The sequence below is a fragment of the Phaseolus vulgaris genome, chromosome 4 (genome assembly GCF_000499845.2).
Source record: "Phaseolus vulgaris cultivar G19833 chromosome 4, P. vulgaris v2.0, whole genome shotgun sequence".
NCBI lineage: Eukaryota > Viridiplantae > Streptophyta > Magnoliopsida > Fabales > Fabaceae > Phaseolus > Phaseolus vulgaris.
In genome coordinates this window covers 37,589,285-37,606,638 of record NC_023756.2, presented here as the reverse complement: position 1 = coordinate 37,606,638, position 17,354 = coordinate 37,589,285, and positions in this window count along the sequence as shown.

The window sequence follows — 17,354 nt, the reverse complement described above, 5'->3', positions numbered from 1 at the left end:
TTTTCTTTTACTGATATCAAAAGCTACAGAGCAAGTACACTTAATTTGACAAACACATATAGGGTTAGGTTGGAAGTTATCAAGCTCATCCCAAATAATTCTGAGTTTTGTAAAATAGTCAGTTATAGATAAGTCGTTTTGACTCAAAGAAGATGCCTCAAATTGCAAATCAGCTAGAGAGATCACCTTGCGAATATCTAGTTTTCAAGTCGTTCTAGATATTGACAGCTACATCCATCCAAATAATACTTTGTCTAATTGGGAGAGATACCGAATGCACTAACCATGAAACAACCATGTTGTTGCATCTGATCCAAGCTGAATGTGTAGAGTCGTTCGTTGGTGTATAGGGGTGAGTACCCAAAACGAATTCCACCTTATTCTTCGCACTCAACCCTGTTATGATGGACCTGCTCTAGGAATGGTAATTCGTTGAGTCAAGCACTGGCGAGACCAATGAAGTTGTTGGATTCTCACTAGGATGGAGATAAAGGTAACTGCTTGTGGAGGGTTCCAGCGTAGGTGTATTTGTTCTCGTTGTTCGCTCTTCTGCCATTTCGCTAAAAGAAAACAAGAAACAGGTCGTAAGCACATAAAAGATTCATAAAGATAGAGAAGATGAAAGAGGAATACAGTGCGCAGCAAAGCTCTTCAAAGGAAAAGCTCTGATACCATAACAGAGTTGACGCGAGTCTTCGGGATTGATAGAGCAAACCTGCGGAAGCTAGAAAGGACTCAAAGAAAGAAGCTCTGCTTAGCAAGAGAGAATCAAGAAGCCAAAGATAGAGAAAACCCTAATGTAGCACTGAAAGGGACAGAGATAGGGAAATGCAGCGACGAAAAACAATAGAAGAAGAAAAGGAAAGTAAAAAACAAAAAACCTTAACAGAAAAGCCTAAAGATACATGGCCCAATAAAAATAGAACATATATACTTTATCGATTCTCTCATTTACTCTTTATGTTGCTCTTGTCACTTGCTTCGTCTTATCTTTCTCTCATGTTTCCTTTATACGAAGGAGAAGAAAAGATAAATTTAAAGGTGTCATGATCGCAGTGGAAGATGAATAGATTCCGACTCAAGGGGAATATATGAAAAGAGTTTCTCCTAATTATGATGTTCCTCGACACTTGGCATTTCCCATTTTTGGATGAGTAGTACACCTCTCAGCAAAACCTTCATCACAAAACTGAAAATCATGGACTTGAGAAAGAAAAATCATATTTAATTTTTTATTTTAAATATTAGTTTTTGAAAGTTTTATTGGAATGGGTTAAATTTCTCCCTCAGAAAATACTTTCAAAGCAAGTTAAAATTTTAACACATTCTAAAAAATAGTAGGGTTATTTCAAAATTGTTAATTATAAAAAATTGTTCTAATAAAAAATAAGTTTGTTAAAATTCGATCTGAATTATATTTTTCTTATGTAACTTATAGGGTAGCAGGTTTGTAGCATGGTGTCATGTATATACATGACCATTATATTTTATTCTAATTTTTTGCTGAATTATAGATTACCATTCTTCGAGAAAATGAAAAACGAATAAATCCAATTTTATTTTGTATTTCACTTTTTCTTCTTTTTTTAGTTACTGTAAAAAGATAGAATTATAAAGAGAAAAAAGGAAAATAAATAAATACAAATATATTAGATAAAAAATTACTCAATACATGAAAAAATTATTAAATAGAAACAAATTTTACAAAATCATTAAATAAAAATAATTTTTAAAAAATAATAATTAATTGCTATATTGATTAAATTAAATATTATTTTAGATATTAAAAAAATTATTAATATATAAATTGATTTTTATTAATAAATAATTTTTAAATTAGTATTTAATTATTAATAATATTACATAAAGTTATCAGATTGTAGATAAATTAATCTAAGAGCTTTTATACATACAACATGTATATGATAATATAAATAGAACTATAAGAAAAAGTTTACACTCTCTCTTTATCTACAATAGTTTGTTTTAAAGAAAAAATTATCCCTTTTTGTCTATATTTTTAAAATTTCAAGATAATATATATTTTTTCAGTTATATTCTTATTTTTTTTATTATACTGTAAAAATTATACAAAAATTATTAATAAAAATAAATTTTAAAAATAAAAAATAATTAGTCATTATATTGACTAAATTTAAATATTATTTTAAAGACTAAAAAAATTATTAATATATGAAATAATTTCTATTATTAATAAAATTTATAAAGTAATTTATAAATTAGTATTTAATTAGCCACTAAAATATTATAGATACCAATTTATAAATTACTTTATATATTTTATTAATAATAAAAATTATTTTATATACCAATAATTTTTTAATCTATAAAATAATATATAATCTATTTAATATAATAATTATTATTTTTTCTAGAATTAATTTTTATTTAATAATTATTTTTAGTCTTATTTAAACATTAAATATATTTTTAATAGATACAAAGTATTTGTAAATGTTCCCATCCAAAAAAGAAAATTTGATCATATTTACCTTAATCTAAAATTAAAGGAGAAAAGTACAACAAGTCAAACAAAAAATTCAGATTGAAATTTATGGAAGAAAGTTTAACTTTTTTCAAACAAATATAGAAAAAAAACCCTCCTAGCTCAACAATAACTCTTTGAAAGATAAAAGAAAAAATAGTGTAGACCCATTTGATTCACATCAAGAAAGGAAAAAAAGAAAGTAAATTACTTGTAGTTATAATTAGTGTGAGATAGAGATAATATAATGAATTTTTGTTTTTGTAAAACAAAGAAAGGATAAAAAAAATAAAATAATAGATATAAAGTTGGTATAAAATGTATTGAATATGTCCTATATAGTATTATTATAGTAACATTTTTAAAATTAATATGGAGAGAGAACAATTATTGATTGAGAATGAGTGAGTTATAAGTGAATAAATAACAAGAAACAAGCAGAACAAATAAAGTGTACCATTACGTTTGAATTAATATAAGTTATAAACGTGCAACATTTTAGTTAATATGGAGGAAAAAGTAGAAAAAGTATAGATATAAAAGGAGTAAAATTACATTAAAAAAAAAAGCTAAATGTTTCGTTAATTTGGACGAAACAATCTTATTATAAGAGAGGGAGTAGTAATTAAAAAGAAAAATAATAAAATAATATTAATTTAGGTTTTTCAGTAAGCATGGTCCCACGCGCTTGGAGAATGAGTGAGTTGCATTGTACATTTTGTTTTGGGCTTACGGAATAAAGCGCATGTCCTTTTATTCCTTCGGAGTTATGTTTGTGGTTGATTCTCCTGCACCATATTCATATTATTTTTAAAGAATTATTCATATCCATAACTCAAATTACAGAATTTTGGATATACAAATCGGAACTAATATGTCACTTCCAGATTTCACCACTTAGAAGTTTATTTGGACAACATAAATAATTTTTTGGATGTCAAAATCCGTAAGCAAACATAAATGAGTTCTAGATCTCAATCTTCAACACCATTTACAGCACACCACTCTGGATATAAAAATCCAGAACTCATAACTCACTTCTGGATATGACCATTCAAAAGCTTAAATGAAATATGAAAATGACATTCTGGATTTCGAAATCCATAATGTATAAAAATCGCTTCTGAATTTGTACATCCGTAAGCAAAAATCAAATCAGGACAATGTTGGATTTTAAATTTTGCATTGGGTGCATGTCATAAATATATGGTGCAAAAAGAAATTGCCTAACCCTCAAATGTCAAATGCATCCTTAATTTCATAATTTTAAATATATATTTAAAATTATGAAATTAAAGATGCATTTGAGGGTTATTGGAGAAGTTTATGAGGAAGGATAGTGTAATTAAGAGGGGTGGGTGCGAATAGTAATTTGGGTTAATGGGTATATTGAAATCAGAAATGGGCTTATTTTTGGGCTTTATATAAAGGAAAGGAGAACAGGGGTTGATTTTAGTAAGTAAAGGGGTGCAAATAGAGATATGATTTTACTCCTTCACCAAAAACAGCAGCACTCTCCTATATTCCTCACTCTTTCTTCTTCTTGCTTTCCAATAACAATTTCATGGACTACAAGCTACTAAAAACAAGAACATAACAGCAATTTGAGGTTGTAGCTTTGGGCAAGCTTTTTTTTCTCAAAATTTTATGTGTCTTAAGGTTTAAGATGGTACAGATATCTGAATTATATCTTAATCTTGGAGTGGTTAATATTTAGGTTTTGATTAGTTTCTAATATGTTTTACTTCATCTTCTCTTTCGGCCTTAAATTTCTAAGATAGTAAGTAAACTAAAAATAAAGGGAGCTAACTTTGTCCTAACATAAGTAGAATTGACGATTTGAGTTAATGGTCGGGTAAGAACATTTCATATAACAAAATTGGATTAAGTTGGAAATTTTGATTGATTATGTTGAATTGTTTCCTTAGTAGAATTTAAATCTTTAGTGTGTATCATATATGTATATATATATGGATCTGAGATTTATGTCTAATATTTTGTGTAAATTTCAAGTTTGAACGTGTCATGGGAAAATTGAATTTGTTCATAAAATGATTCGAAATTTGTTAAAGCAATATACGAGACAAGGTAAATTACTCTTAATTTTTTACTTTTCTAATTAAAGTGACTATTCAGAGTAAATGATAGGTCATCCAAAAAAAAAGAGTTTTTTTAAAAGTAATCAATTACTCATTAAAGTAATATTTTTTCACATTAAATTAAGTGCTTTGTTTATGAAGTTAATCTTAAAGGTTTTTAATGTTATATGCTTAATTTATAATATTTTCGGTGTATATGATGAATAAATACTTATATTGGAATGAAATAAAATCAAATGACGTGTTTGTTTATAAATTACATTACCGTAGAGGTAAATTATCCTAGTATAAGTATAATGTGGATGTTGAATTGTATAATAGGTTGATGAGATATTTAAGTTTTATTAATAATCTAAATCATAAATATTAAAATATTTGGTGTTGAAAATATAATGAAAGTTTTTTCTCTTTAGTATTAAATCATGAGCCAGTTAACTTAGAGGAATGTGAGTAATTACCATTATCTGTGGAAAGATAGAATCACCAAATGTATTTAACATTAACTCTATCTATTTATTGTGTTTGCCAAATCCATAGCATGTTAGGTTAGTCCATGTCATGCACTCTAAGATGTATTTTCAGCTTTTGAAAGAAATTGAAAACTAAGACGAGACAAATGTACTAATTACTAGTGGAAAAAGATTTTTTATGACGGTTCTACAAGACTTTTTATGACGGTTCTGATAACGATATAGATTCAGACGTTATAAAAATTCTGCACTTTCAAAGTCGGTTGAAAAACTGACATAGTAAGTTAACTTATGACTATTGCCTATAAACCATTAAAAAATGTACAAAATATTTGTCATAATATATTCAAACATAACTTTCTATGATTGATATTTTTACAATTGTCATAGAAAATACAACTTACTATGATGGTTCCCATCAGAACCGTCACAGTAAATAAGACTTTTTATGTCATCTATTGGAATAACCATTATAGTAAGTTTGCTTTTTTTTTTAGAAAAAATGGTTGCTTTATTAATTTTTTTGCATTCATTAATAACAATCATCTCTATACAAATTTCATACAAACTCATTCATTGGTCAATTTTTCCCTATTTATTATAATAATCACTTGCATATCAATGTTATCCAGACAATTGCATACACCTTTCAAACAAACTCATTCATTGATCAATTTTCTTCCATTCATTAATAACAATCACCTACATATCAATGTTATTTATACAATTGCATACAATTTACAAAAAAACTCATTCATTGGTCACATTTTCCCCATTCATTAATAACAACCACTTCCATATCAATGTTTTTCAGACAAACCCATTCATTGATTAATTTTCTTTCATCCATTAATAAAAATCATTTGCATATCAGTGTTATTTAGACCATTGCATACAATTTTTTCAAACAAACTTAATCATTGATCAATTTTACTTTATTCATTAATAACAATCATCTGCATATCAATGTTATTCAGGAAATTGCATACAATTTATAGACAAACTTATTCATTGATCAATAAACTAACGAATTTTGCATCTTATCACAAACATTTAAAAAGAATGAAGCCTGGTGCACTTTAATGTCTTCTATATCTTTATCCTTGAATGGAGTTGGGTCCTTGAATAATTTAAAAAAAATGACTTAATCAATAAAAAGTGAAATTCACAATTAAATAGTTAAGGTATTCGAGTAAATTTTTTATTATCACTCTCCATGAGTCAGTAATGTTTGCATATATGATTGTGTGCATGTGCTTCATTACATAATATTCACACTTATAGCTTCTCGATTGATGTGAAATGCAAATTAAAACACATATAATATATTTTATATCATAATTAAATAATGGTGGGACAAATAAGTTACATTAGGTGTAATTAATTCTATCTTCTTCCTAGCTACATGTGGAAGGCCTTGCAATCTTGAATGAGCCTCCAAAGCCCTATAAAAAGGTAGACATTCGTTAATTCATATTAATCATTATGGTAGGAAATATAATACAATTAAAAAACTTAAGTGTCTAGTAAATGTTTGATGGCCACAAGATAACCACGAGAAAATGACGAGGAATAATGACCAACAATTACCAATGACCCCTACAAGTTATAATAATATTAATAATAAGTTATAAATTAATTAACTGTAATTTAAAATTATATACTTACTGATTCAAGTAAGGTGCTAAATACACTTCTTTGCATGCATTTTGAAATGTCTTTATTAAGTATGTTTGCACTTCACTCGCTTTATTTCTTACACTCTAAATGGCAATTGGGTCAAGAAATCCATAAGTAGAAGATTTCTTCTTCTCGATACAGAGGTGATATAAAGACCTTAAACATTGAAAAAATAATGTTAAAGTAAAATATGGATATATTAAATTATTTTAAAGGTTAATGAAAGTATATTTACAACAACCAAAGTTGTAGAAACGATATAGATAGTTGATCAGTATTAGTAGCAATCTCACAAATATCCTTACGACGTATAAAAAAAAGGATGATATTGGTCCTGCCTACAATATCAGGAGGCAAATCTAATTGGACAATTTGCTTTTCGATTGTCACTACCAGTGCACAAAGTTGTGGAAGAGAAGACATTTGTGGTTCTGAAGGGTTGACAACTTTTTGAATTTTTAGACTCATCCTAAATTTAAGTAAAATTAGTATATAAATATAACTCGTGTGAAGATATTAAAAAGGATAAAAACAAGCTTTACTACAATCAACCTTGCCAATCTAGTTGACCAAATGATAAAAATCCCTAGGGCCTGTCCTACTATTTGAACCTTCTTAGTGGGGACAGGAACTTAAGTCGAAGAATCTCAAACATCTATAACTACCACTCGTATCATATCATCCTTAATCGTCCGGTGGTGGATGGTCGATCCTAACTTATAGATTTTACCTAAGACCACATAAATATATGAGAATAAACAAAATATAAACCAAAAAGTATAATTGGAATAAAATTTACCTAAGGCCACCAAATGTTAGGGAGGATCATCAACGTACAATTCGCAGTCAATAGGGATATCAACACCGCCATCCCCTCATCAACGTCTCTTCATTGAGAAACTAGTATATCTCACAAGGGTTCTTGTTACTCAACTGACTATAAATATATTGACTAGTAAGGTCGCTCTTAAAACCCCTCCATCGATGCCCAACATATGAAATCCATTTTATCCTCAAGAAAGTATTATTTGGGACATTATACGTGAGTTGCATAATAAATACCAATTTTAAATATATTTTTTTTAGTTTGCCTATGATTGAATTAGTTTGATTAAGATTTTCATACCAGGATAGTGATGTAAGCCCAAAATACATGAAGATGACCAAGGATGTTATACTTTAAGGGTCATCTCAACAAGCAAATAAAGACTTCATCAATAGAAGAAATGGACAAGGCCCAAAGCATTTGAAGTTCTTCTTATTAGTGTTTTCAAAATGAGGCCCAAGCCCAGTTAATATCTTTTGTAATATTTTTAGAATAGTTTCAAGATAGAACATTAAAATGGAAGTAGTAGGAAAAGTCACTTTTCTAGAATAAGGAAGTGACTTGAAAAGGGGTGGCATTTACCTTGTCTTTTCATATGCCTTGCCTTTTCATTTACAAGTGACTCTTCATGTATCTTACCTTTCATGACCGGTCCTCTATGCCTATATAAAGAGGAGCCTTGCTTTTGTAAACATAAGTTTAAAGTTGAATATTGAAATTGAAAGTGAAGTTACTCTGTTGAATTTGAGTGTTCTTTGTGTGACTTGCTCTCCTTCTCTTTGTCTTTTCTTGTGGGTCTTAGGAATCCTCAAGTGGCGGCACTCTCACTCATCTTGGAGCCATCCACCATCCAAGTGGCGTGATCACTCCCATTGTCTTCAACCACATAAGTTTCTTCAACTCTTCATCTTCTTATTCCATACCCATTCTATATCAAAAACTCTAAAACATGTTTTGTTTCTTTTTCTTGATTTTCAATCGGTCAAATGTTGCTATTGAATGTTTTTAATCAATAGTTTGTCATTGGTTATTGTTTTAATCGGTTGGAATTACTTGTTGATGTTTTATTCGGTTCATGTTCTTGAAATGGGTTTCCCATGGGTTTCTTGATTTGTGTTCTTGAAATGGGTTTCTTGATTTGTGTTCTTGAATTGTTTGTAGAATCTTGAAATAATTCTTGAAAGTATCATATGATGCTTCATCTCTTAATCAACTGACATCATGTGGTATCATGAGCCATGGGTTTGTTCTTGTTTTGAGTTGATTTGACACTTTTAATTCAAGCAATTTGCATTTTCCAGCACCTTATTTTGTGCAGAATTTTTTTTAGGTTCCTTTTTGTGTGTGTTGTTCTGTTTTTACTGTATTTGGGTCTTTCTTGCTGTTTTTAATTGGTACACATTCATTGTGTTTGAGTCATTTTGATTTTGAATCCCTATAAGTTTTGTCAAAGTCATGTTTTCTCCTATAATGTCATCAATTCTCTGTAGTACTTTTCTTGTTAATTTTGGTTGCTTGTTTTTTCATTGAGTGCAGTTTTATATTTCTGTTTTTTTATCCTTTGGTGCCTTTTATTTTTATTTTTGAGTTCATGCTTGTGTGTTAGATCCATACAAGTTCTTAAAAATCAATTCTATTGTGTCTTTTGAAGTTCTCAATTATGTTTTTTCATTCCAAATTAGGTTTTCTCTGTTTTTCTTGAAAACGTGTTGACTGTTTGGTTTATCAAAATTTCTGTGGTTACCGAAAAATTCTGAAAATCTGGATTTATGTAGTTTGAAGTGTTACAACAGAGTGAAAAAAAGAAGTATATAAAAAATAAAAATACCAAAAAAATGATAAATGAAATACGTACCGAGTGTAAAATTCTGACTCTGGAAAAACGGTGATGCGGCAGTGATTTTCGGAAATTTATCACAATTAATTGGTATACTGTTTTTGTGTGATTCCAATGCCCAAATTGAGATAACATCTTGAAGTTTCAGTGGTTTAAATTTCAGATTCCATTTTGCATTATCAAGTTCCAGATAAATCTTTAAAGTTACGCACAGTTTTTACACAATTCCAGTAGTGTTGTTTTTTGTTTTCTTCATCCTATTCTAGTGCTTTTCTCTAGGTTCCTTTTGTGTGCTATTTTTTAATTGAGTACCTTATTTTCTTGATTGTCTTTTCATTCATTATTCTTTGAGTTTGTCATATATCTTGTATTCCTTTTGCTATAGCCTTTTCTTGTTTACACCTTTTCTTGATTGTCTTTTATTGTTCCTTAAAGTTTTGTGGTGTTTTGGTTTTGAGAAAGAGTGAGTTGCTTTGACATATTTCATTTGAGAATTACCCAAACCCCAAGAGAAGCTTGGTTGAGGAAAAAATTATTTTTTGGAGTGCTTTGAGTGCCTTTTACTTTCCATTTCCGCAACATAATTGTTCAAGTTTTCTAACCTTGTTTTCTTGAAATTGTTTGTTCATTGTGTTTGCTGTTTTCATTTTGTAATGACTAATATGGCAAGTGGTGCATCTTCCAAACCGCACTCCTATCACAAAGTTCATCTTTTGGGGAATTGGTGGAGGTCCAAAAACAACTTGTCCACAAAGAGGACAAACTTAGCCAATTGGCCAAAAGATTACAAAGACTTGAATTGACTCATGATAGGTCCAACCATTCCAACCATGGAAGCCGCCATTCTCATAGACATTCTTCAAGAAGTTCTTCCAATTCTCATGGCCATGAAGAAGAAATTGGATGGAGGAGGCATCATCATCATCATGAAGATAGACGCCAAAATGTGGCAAAGCCTTATTTTCCATTTGTAAAATTACCTAGTTTTAGTGGAAATGGTGATCCTAATGTGTATTTAGGTTGGGAGGCTAAATGTGAACAAATTTTTTATGTGCATGAGATCAAAGATTACCAAAAGGTGAAATTAGCCTCTCTAGAATTCATAGGTTATGCCATGCAATGGTGGCATAAAATTGTAATGGACATTGGACTAAACAAGAGACCAATCGTGGTTTCTTGGTACGATTTAAAGGCATGTATGCACGCGAGGTTTGTTCCTCCTCCTTATAGGAAGGAACACTTGTTGAAGTTCCAAAGGCTTCATCAAGGACATAGGACGGTAGATGACTACTTTAAAGATTTTGAAACAACCTTGGCTAGAATTCCTATGCATGATAATGAAGAATCCAAGATAGCTAAGTTTGTAAGTGGTTTGAGAAGAGATATTAGAGATTTTGTAGAATTAAATGAGTACTCTTCTTTAAAGAAAGTGGTTCACCTAGCCATCAAGGTGGAATCACACCTTTTGAAAACAACTTTCAAACATACTCATGATGATGGTTTCTACAACTCTTCTAGGAAGGATGCAAACAAAATTTCTACTTAAATTTCTCCTTCCAATTTTTCCAAACAAACCACCTCTCCAAAAAAAGTTTCTACTCAAAATCCTTATTTGCATACCATGATAGTATTCCATATCTGATTCTTCACTGTCTCTGGAATTTCAATTCAGCCATAAAATTTCAATGCAACAAAATTACAATAGCACACATGGACCCCATCAAGTGTTGTTCTCATGTGCTGAATTTTGCTTCCACTTTTTAAACTATTAATATGTCGGGGCCCAAAGAAATTTCCAGTTTTCCAATTCTTACCAAATTCAAGAATGTGTTGAAATTTCTCTCTGCTATCAATTTGATCGTCGTGACTCCTATTTCACTTTTCTACTTCACATGATTGTTACCTAGCACCAATGTACTTTCAAATCATAACATTTCATATTGAATTGATTGTCGATTTGGGGGTCCCACTGATGTGAGTTGATTTTAGGATTGCACATTTTATGGGTTACTCTTTTGTTTATGCATTTTGATATTAGCAAAATATGGTCAGAAACCCAAAAAGAACACAATTATACTGGACACGAACTTAACCAAGCGGTTAAGTGTGAAGGTTCACTTCTAGAAGGAAAGAGAAAACACAATTATATTGTGATGATGATGAAGAGGTGTGGAATTAAAGCATATAATGGAAAGTAACAAGATGGAAAAACCAAAAAAAGAAAAAGAAGAACACAAGAATATAAGAGGAATGGAAATGGCGTAAGGAAGGAAGAGATGAAGAGATAGAGGAAGCTTATGGATGATGATGGTGGTGACGCCACTTGGAGTGGTGAAGAGTTGCCACTTGAAGTGCACAAACACCCAATATAAGACTCACAAAAAGAGAGCACTCAAGACTCTGACAAAGTTTCTTTTCTATTCAAATTCAAGTTTAAAAATACATGAGGCAAGACACCTTTTATACCAGAGAGAGTGACTTGGGGAGCAAGAGTGAGAGGGGTAGGGGTGTCATTAGTGAAAAACCTTCTAAAAGGTAGGTAAAAAAAATCCTAAACCCAGGTGCACATGTCATGAAATGTGGGTTTGGCACATGTCATGAAATGTGTGCATTGTTTATGTTACTTCACGTTAACAATCACAATTAGTCTCTATTTGCAACATAAACATTACCGACACTGCACTCCAACTGGCTACCCTGCAAAACTGTTGATTTAACTATTCCAGCAACAAGTGCCTTAACTGCAATTTTCAAACAAATTCTACACCAAAATTTGTCATTCAATTCATCACCAGTTGGACCATAATTCAAATTAGAGTACAATTTTTTTTTCATTCATCAAGCGAATACTATAGAACAATTAGCAAATTCACTACACATTGTTCACCAAAATTTAACACGAGTGTTGAATCAATCTCACTCCAATATTTGCGGTTCCAACATTTTTTTTAATCAAACAGTGAACTTTCAATATGTTGTTCAAGCTGCAAGACTGTAACAACAAACTTGAATGAATCAAATTTCAGTTTACGAAAATTCCAACAATCACCAAATCTGCATAAGACTAGCAGATAAAGTAATTTCCAACTGTTTAAACTCTTCACACAACAAATTGAACTGTTCAGAGAACCAACAAAAACAAAATATAAACAACAAGTTTCAGCCAACTGCAACTAGCGCTGAAACCACCACCAAAACTGAATCAACGTTTAAATAAATAGAATCTAGCAACTGGTTTATTCGACACAAAAATCAGCTAACAAAATTTGAAATTTAAACCACTGAGGAATTTAAGAAAATAGTTTATTTGCATTTTCAAGCAACACGTAAGTTCCTTGAACAATCCAACTCCAATTTCATTGTGAATTTTCCAAAACCACAAGAAATTGATTCACACAAGTCAATACGAGAACAACCAAATCAAAGTAATGGAAGTATTTAGGGTTTCAAAAAAAAAGGGGGGAAATGGGAAACTCAAGTTTCAAAACCAAACAAGTTTCGAAAAAAATGGGAAATGCATCAAATTTTTCCTATAATACCAAACAAGTTTCGGAACTACCTCAATGGTGGAAGGAGAAGCTTCGGCGCGAAAGGATTTTGAAAATTTCGTTGTTTGAGAGGAGAAAGTGAAGATGGTACTAGATTACCTCGGAACTACCACAATGGTGGAAGGAGAAGCATCAGCGCAGGGAAGGGTTATCAGAGGGTTCAAAAAAATTTATTGTTTGAGAAGAGAAAGTGAAATAGGTTAAAACACTTATTATGAAATAAAAAATGACATAGTAAAAATTTATTATGACGGTTCTACCCTGAACAGGCATAGTAAATACTTATTATGTTAGCTTTAATTTTAACCGTCATAATAAACTTCATAATTAATACAAAAATGTCAATGTACCACTTTTTATGACAGGTACACTGCTCCCATCATAGTAAGTCGTCATTATTTCTTCTTTTTCCACTAGTGAATGATTAAATTCATTTAATATATAATAAATAAATAACATTTCATTTCTTAAACATTATTAATAAAGACATTACCTGAAGGTGATTTCACGCCTCTATTGTATATAAAATAAGGTAACGTCTTCAATTGTTAGAATAATAAATATTAATCAATTTTAAATAATTATATTAACTAATAATTACTTAAAAAATTAAAGATTTTATGTGGATTGATATGATAAAAAGTAAAGTTTTAGAAAAGTTGAGATTTTAACTACATATGCCTATTCAAGATAAAATACATCCACCATATCAAAATAGTGGAAGACAAGAAACAAATTATAATTTCTACTACAAAATAATATAATACTTGGAACACTTTAAGAAATATCTTTGGAAGTAGGCACTTTTTTCTACACCAATGTGTTCAACCTGCATTGTATAGGAGTGATAAAGTGTCTATTGAAAAATATTATTTTGACAACTTTATAGTCAAAGACATCAGTTTATAACCTTTCAAAATTTCTTCATTTCTTCATATGAGTCCACATTTCAATAATAAAAAGATTTGTCCTTCTACTTTTAACAGTTGTAATATGAAACAATTCCTTGTTGGGTTGTTGACATATCAAGACTCATATCCATTATAGTTTTAATAAATAAATTAAATAAAATTCTTTTTTTTTCTTTTATCTCAATTCACCTTCTCCATCTTCACTGTAGTAATACACAACTCCCCCTTCTTACAATTGTTTGCAATTTTGCTCCTAGCGACATTGCATGATCCCTTTGTCGTTGCCAAAAATTGTCTTACATAGTTGTTACCCTGCCACGCCTCTTGAAAAGGTTTTTCTCTAAAAATATTTGCATTTTCGGTGTTGTATTTGATTTTTTTGGATTGGGTAAACCAAGAAGTTTATGGATTACACAATTTGAAATGTATTATATTTTTTAAATACATTACCGATTATACAATCTATAATGCCTGGATCCAGAATTACATTCCAGATTGTGCAATTCAATATTACATTCTAGATTGTAAAATTCATAATGTATTCCAAAAGTGGAATACATTACAAATTGTGCAATACAGAGTGTACTTTCGAATCCAAAAATGCATTATGGATTGCACAATCCAGAATATATATTTAAAAAAAAAAATTATTAATTAGTTTTTTTTATTAATATAAGACCTATATAACATGCAAACACAATAGGAGGTTTATCTCAAGGTGATGGTAGATAGGGACCAATAATGTTAATATGTAGAAGAGATCGTGAACATATTGTTCATGACAATGGTGCTTGCTTATAAATAGATGCATTGGCAGAGGGACATGATGCGTGAGATGGATTCTCGAGAGGACCCTCAAATTGTTCATTATTAATGTGTTTTCGCATATCATGTTACATAAAGACTGTGGAAGGGTGAGTAAGATACAAAAATTGTAGTTAATGGTTGTATTTCATCATGATGAACATTATATGACGTAACAAACACCCATATTTTTCCGTGGATCAAGGAGAACTAAAGTTGGTCTCCCATGGTCACAAGTTAAATAAGTCTAGGTTGCCTAATCTACATACAGAGGTTGCAAAGCTTAATTTTGGATTATTGCCTTTGTGCAACATAATAAGTTATAGGACGACAAATAAAGGGTTGATTTCAGTCTTTGTGGAGAAGTGACACTGGAACACCAACACTTTCCACCTTCCAGTTGGTAAGATGATGGTGGTGTCAAATGAAGTTCCAATGCCACTTCATATCCTCATTATGGGGTAGTTATATTTCTGTGTGACATTGGATTTTGTTGCAGCTTTAATAATGTTGGTGGAGTTGCTATTGGTAGACCTCAGTGATGCCATAACAGAGATGAGGCATTGTCATGGTTCTGATATGAGGCTTAGTTGGATATGGGACGTACATGAGGATAGTTGCATCCACTAGAGATGAAAGTGTCTACCAAGGGCTTACTTGGTGCATCACGTGCGATGCACAAAATTTACTGATAAAAGTACGATATCAATTAGCAAGTTGTACTTGCAGCTCTTTAGTAATATGTGAATGCGTGGTAGATACCCATGAGGAGTTGTCATACTGACCCACGTGTATGACCAATTAGGGATACTTGTTTTACCCAAACAAAGCCGGTTGTGCCACATTTTTACATGTAAATAATATACATATAAGCTAGATTTATTGTCATATGAATACATTTTAATTTTGTGTTGAAACTAACAGACATGGGATATGAACACTTTCCAATGATGGGAAAGAGGGATGTGAATCCCACTTATGAGGAGGTTCACCTGCAAGCAACACAATATGTTAATAAACGACATATATGCATTATTGGTGTTGTGCAGGTTAAACGATTTCACCCATGCTGGAATTATATGTAATTACTCTTTGTTTTAACATTCTTATTAATGTGGAATCAACACAAGATGTTGCAAGCTTCTGGAAAGACAATGCTTATTGCATTTATTAAAGCATGGTCTCTATCACTAACAATTACTTGAGGAAACACATCAGATCTAAAAAACAACTCTCTAATTCTTTCAAGAGCACAAATGAAGTTATTTTCTCGTTCACTTCCTAACAACACGAAAGCAATAAAGAAAGTCAATCATACTATATCAAGCAAAGACAACTTTATTTGTTTGTTTTATATGTGTTGTCTATAAAAAAAATATAATATTAAATGCATTAACCAACTTAACTGAATTAGGGTGTATCCAAAAAATATTTGTGACAACTTGTGAAGACTAATTACACCTACTCCAATGAATATAATTGTCACACTCTAACAACATTAATTATTGCATTTCACTTTTAGATCTTCTTTTGATCTCTTGTATGCATATCTAACATTGTATACTAGTTTTATTGTCATGACATTGTTCTCATTATTCTTTTTTAAAGTAAGTAATATGTTAATCAACTTGACTAAACTTTTGGTTATCTTAACAAGTATCACATGCTCACTTTTCATGGTTATAGTCACATATTACCTTAAACTCTCAACCTTCTTCACTTCAAACTTATTAACCCCACAACTAAAAAGGACAATCCTATTTTCTTATACCAATTATAATCAACTAAGATTTTGTTTGTATTTTTTATATTTACTACTCCTTTCACAACCTAAAAATACAATTTTTTTTCCTATTGTCCATTTGTTTTGACAAACCTTAATATTACAATTATAAAACCAAGTCCAAAAGTCATCCTACACATCCGTTGAAGTATGTTATCTTGCATACTAAATACCTTCACAAATACAACGTAAGTACATTTCCTTTATAATTTTTTTACACAAATGACAAGCATTCTTCTTACTTCATGTTGTGAAAAACCCAAACATAATTTTCTCCAACCAATTAATCTTCAATTGTCCCAAATTTCATTATGTTAAACTCATCTAAATCAAATAACTTATCTACTTCATTGAATTTTCTTCTCCAAAATTAGAATTTCTTCTCTATATTCAACAATTATTTGTTAAAGTTATCAATATAGTGAGTATAAAATAATGTGTAGTACCTGACACAAATTTTTATAATTTCTTTTAAAAAACATTAAAAGTTATATTTAAAGTTACTTCTAGTTTTTTAATTTTTCAAAAATTGTTAAGGTCATTATTTAAATCGCTACTTAAATAAAATATTTTTACACTGATAAATTACTTTTTTATAACTATATCGAATAGATGGAGTACACTTTAAGAGATTATTCTCTTTCGCACATAATTTATTCCATACATATGATAGGCATTATCAAACTACCAAGCTACTAATATTAGTAATTAAAATTCTAATTTAAAAGACAACTTTAACACTTTTAAATAATTAAATAAAAATAATAACCTTAAATACGATTTTTTTATTTTAAAAAATAGCATTAAACATTGTATTTTAAACATTGTATCACAATTTTTTTATCATTAAACATTGTATTTTAAAACAAAACTTGTCTGTCACTTATAAA